Genomic DNA, 5,377 nt, shown 5'->3' with positions numbered 1-5,377 from the left:
ACAGATTGTTTGCTGCAAGATAGACTGCTGACTGCGAGTCCTGCCGTAACTCATTGGCTGACACAGTGTTGCCAATAGATACTCTGGCCCAAAATTGGCGACGTGCCTCACACACTTGTAAACCAAGACTTTGTAAGTGACGGTAATGGTCATGGCAAATAGTTAGCATTAGCTGCCTGATTTAAACGTGGATGGTTTAAGTGGTGGGGACTGTAACTGAGAATAAGAGGTGGTGGTGGAGGGGGAACATAAATTTCCATGCATCTTAAGCAAATTTTGAGAAGTGGTAGGTAAATTGTGTTGCCAATATAACAGAGGTCTTTCAGTATGAGTAGGATGTGCAATATTTGTAACCTTATGTCAGATATGCAGTACCAACAACTTGTCTAGGCAGCTTGGATTGATTCCATAGTGTATGTAAGTCTACAACACTAAAACTGTCGCCTTACTCACTCAGAGAGGTCACAATGCTACTTGATGTTGGAAATGTCTAATGCCACAGTGCTGTAGTAAGGATTACTCGGGTGAGCTTGGAGTTATGTAACATAAAATGTACACAGAATTTACAGCACAGAGCCATTTGGCCCAACAGGTCCGTGCTAGTGTTTATGCTCCACACGAGCCACCTCCCACCCTGCTCCATCTAACCCTAACAAAGAATGTAAAACCCTCTATTCCCTTCTCCCTCCAGTGTTTATCCAACTTCCCCTTCAATGCATCGATACTATTCGCCTCAACCACTCCCTGTGGTAGCGAGTTCCACATTCTCACCACTCTCTGGGTAAAGAAGTTTATGCTGAGTTCCCGATTGGATTTATTAGTGATTATCTTATATTTCTGGCCCCTAGTTCTGGTCTCCCCTACAAATGGAAACATCTTCTCTACAGCTACCCTATCAAACCCATTGATAATTTTAAAAGACCTTGATCAGGTCAGCCCCCAGTCTTCTCTATTCAAGAGAAAAGAGCCCCTGACTGTTCAGCCTTTCCTGACAGTTATAACCTCTCAGTTCTGGAATCATCCTTGTAAATCTTTCTTGCACCTTCTCCACTGCCTCTATATCCTGTTTAAAGGAGTTGTGGCACATTTTTGCTGGGGGAAGAGTCATTGGCAGTCCTTTGGAATCGAGGAAGCCTTGCCTCTACTCTTAGCATGAGTTCTTAGGTGGCTGAACAGTCCAATACGAGAACCATAATCTCTGTCACAGGTGGGACAGATAGTCGTTGTGAGAAAGGGTGGGTGGGACTGGTTTGCCACACGCCCCTTCCGCTGCCTGCGCTTGTTTTCTGCACGCTCTTGGTGATGAGACTCGAGGTTCTCAAGGCCCTATTGGATGCACTTCCTCCACTTAGGGCAGTCTTTGGCCAGGGACTCCCAGGTGTCGGTGGGGATGTTGCACTTTATCAAGGAGGCTTTGAGGGTGTCCTTGTAGCATTTCCGGTGCCCTCCTTTGGCTCGTTTGCCATGAAGGAATTCCGAGTAGAGCGCTTGCTTTGGGAGTAGAGGCATCTTAATTATATATGGTAACTGTGGGATGTCTAAACTGGATTTCTTTTGATGCTGAACTCCCTCCCCCAATTCCAAATCTCTGATGAGCACAAAAATTGATTCCTAACTACCCACCCAAAAAACAACACAACAAATAATGCAAAACCAACAAGTGAAATTCAGGTGAAACTAGTGACACCAATGGAGGGCAAAACCTTGTCTTCTTCCGCGTTTAGTTTCAGTCTGTGAGTGTATGTGTGCCTGTGATTAATTACTTCTTAAGCTTTAAGCAGGGATGGCATAATAAAAGAGCAGCCCATACCCTTTAAAAAATGCAATCCACCATTTTAATTAATCCACCAAGTGACATCTACAAACATTCATGATTACTGACATGGATTAGTGCATCAGCTCGCCTGATTAGACATCAGATTTCCAAAGAATTACATACAGCTGCAACAGCTGTTAAGAAGTCGGGGATGTATTTAGTACTGATAATAACACACCTAATCCACTTGTAATTCTGTTCCGAGCTCAGCATATGAAGGCACCTTTCCCATTCACTCCCTTTGTGCAGGGACCCTGATCCTCAGCATAATTTCCAACCCAGTTTGCAACACTTGTTTGGCGAATTAACTACACATTCCCGAGGATCTAACTCGCACTGATGGATTGCCGCATGAAAAGCCATTAGCAGACTTGAGCCGTGTTTTAAACATAGAAAATAGGTGCAGGAGAAGGCCATTCGGCCCTTCGAGCCTGCACCACCATTCAATAAGATCATGGCTGATCATTCCTTCAGTACCCCTTTCCTGCTTTCTCTCCATACCCTTTGATCCCTTTAGCCGTAAGGGCCATATCTAACTCCCTCTTAAATATATCCAATGAACTGGCCTCAACAACTCTCTGCGGGAGGGAATTCCACAGGTTAACAACTCTCTGAGTGAAGAAGTTTCTCCTCATCTCAGTCCTAAATGACCTGCCCCTTATCCTAAGACTGTGTCCCCTGGTTCTGGACTTCCCCAACAGCGGGAACATTCTTCCTGCATCTAACCTGTCCAGTCCTGTCAGAACCTTATATGTTCTATGAGATCCCCTCTCATCCTTCTAAACTCCAGTGTATATAGGCCCAGTTAATCCAGATTTCTCCTCATATGTCAGTCGAGCCATCCCTGGAATCAGTCTGGTGAACCTTCGTTGCACTCCCTCAATAGCAAGAACGTCCTTCCTCAGATTAGGAGACCAAAACAACACAATATTCCAGGTGGGGCCTCACCAAGGCCCTGTACAACTGCAGTAAGACCTCCCTGCTCCTATACTCCAATCCCCTTGCTATGAAGGCCAACATACCATTTGCCTTCCTCACCGCCTCTGTACCTGCATGCCAACTTTCAAAGACCGATGAGCCATGACACTCAGGTCTTGCTGCACCTCCCCTTTTCCTAATCTGCCGCCATTCAGATAATATTCTGCCTTTGTGTTTTTGCCCCCACATTTATCCACATTATACTGCATCTGCCATGTATTTGCCCATTCACCTAACCTGTCCAAGTCACCCTGCAGCCTCTTAGCATCTTCCTCACAGCTCACACCGTCACCCAGTTTAGTGTCATCTGCAAACTTGGAGATATTACACTCAAGTCCATCATCTAAATCATTAATATATATGTAAAGAGCTGGGGTCCCAGCACCGAGCCCTGCGGCACTCCACTAGTCACTGCCTGCCATTCTGAAAAAGACCCGTTTATCCCGACTCTCTGCTTCCTGTCTGCCAACCAGTTCTCTATCCAAATACACCACATCCACTGGTTCTCCCTTGTCCATTCTACTAGTTACATCCTCAAAAAAATTCCAGAAGATTTGTCAAGCATAATTTCCCTTTCATAAATCCATGCTGACTTGGACCAATCCTATCACTGCTTTCCAAATGCGCTGCTATTTCATTCTTAATGATTGATTCCAACATTTTTCCCACTACTGATGTCAGGCTAACCAGTCTATAATTACCCATTTTCTCTCTCCCTTTTTGAAAAAGTGGTGTTACATTAGCAACTCTCCAGTTCATAGGAACTGATCCAGAGTTGATAGACTGATGGAAAATTATCACCAATGCATCCACTATTTCTAGGGCCACTTCCTTACGTACTCTGGGATGTAGACTATCAGGCCCTGGGGATTTATCGGCCTTCAATCCCGTCAATTTCCCTAACACAATTTCCCGCCTAATAAGGATATCCTTCAGTTCCTCCTTCTCACTAGACCCTCGGTCCCCTAGTACATCCGGAAGGTTATTTGTGTCTTCGTTTGTGAAGACAGAACCAAAGTACTTGTTCAATTGGTCTGCCATTTCTTTGTTCCCCTTTATAAATTCACCCAAGTCTGACTGCAAGGGACCTACATTCACTAATCTTTTTCTCTTCACATATCTATAGAAGCTTTTGCAGTCAGTTTTTATGTTTCCGGCAAGCTTCCTCTCGTACTCTATTTTCCCCCTCCTAATTAAACCCTTTGTCCTCCTCTGCTGAATTCTAAATTTCTCCCAGTCCTCGGTTTGCTGCTTTTTTTGGCTAATTTGTATACCTTTCCAGGTCACCTCTTTAAACAACAATTTCAAAGGACGCCAGTGGACAATGCAAATCGTTACACTGGGCACAAGTTGGACTCCTGAGTGCCTTCTTTAGAAATAGGGGGGGCCACTCAGCCCCTCGAGTCTGTCCCACCATTCAATTAGATCGTGGCTGATCCGTGTCTTAATTGCACCTACCACCTTAAATCTTTAAAAAAGACTTGCATTTATATAGCACCTTTCACAACCTCAGGATGTCCCAAAGCGCTTTACAGCCAATGAAGTTCTTATTGAAGTGTAATCACTGTTGGAATATAGGGAAGTGCGGCAGCCAATTTGCGCACAGCAAGCTCCCACAACAGCAATGTGATAATGGCCAGATCATCTGTTTTTTTGTTATGTTGGTTGAGGAATAAATATTGACCAGGACACCGGGGATAACTCCCCTGCTCTTCCTCGAAATAGTGCCATGGAATCTTTCACGTTCACCTGAGAGGGTAGGTGGGGCCTCGTCAGCTCAGTTATTAGCACTCACACCTCTGAGTCAGAAGGTTGTGCATTCAAGTTCCACTCCAGAGTCTTGAGTACAAAAAAAAATCTAGGCTGACACTCCAGTGCAGTTACTGAGGGAGTGCTGCCACTCCAGTGCAGTTACTGAGGGAGTTCTGACACTCCAGTGCAGTTACAGAGGGAGTTCTGACACTCCAGTGCAGTTACAGAGGGAGTTCTGATACTCCAGTGCAGTTACAGAGGGAGTGCTGATACTCCAGTGCAGTTACAAAGGGAGTTCTGACACTCCAGTGCAGTTACTGAGGGAGTACCGCACTGTTGGAGGTGCTGACTTTCAGAAGAGACGTTAATGATGGGAGACCTGCAGAACCTGTGGCGAAACAGCAAACATGGCCATTTTGAATTGTTTACCGTGTTTCTCTGGAGATTCTGCCAATCTCCCATCAAAGTTATAGCCAGAGATTAGGAGCAACCCTCACGAGAATTCAAGACCAAAAACTTCTAGGAACAGGCAAATGCCATGAAACCCATCAAGTGGGGTACGGCACAGTGACTAGTGGGGTACTGCAAGGTTCAGTGCTGTGACCCCAGTTCCCAGAACCAGGGGTCACAGTCTAAGGGTAAGGGGTAAGCCATTTAGGACCGAGCTGAGGAGAAACTTCTTCACTCAGAGAATTGTGAACCTGTGGAATTCTCTACCACAGAAAGTTGTTGAGGCCAGTTCGTTAGGTATATTCAAAAGAGAGTTAGATGTGGCCCTAAAGGGATCAAGAGATATGGAGAGAAAGCAGGAATGGGGTACTAAAGTTGCAA

This window comes from Pristiophorus japonicus, chromosome 16, assembly GCF_044704955.1.
Source record: "Pristiophorus japonicus isolate sPriJap1 chromosome 16, sPriJap1.hap1, whole genome shotgun sequence".
Classification (NCBI taxonomy): Eukaryota; Metazoa; Chordata; class Chondrichthyes; family Pristiophoridae; genus Pristiophorus; species Pristiophorus japonicus.
Note: the sequence above shows the minus strand (reverse complement) of the source record.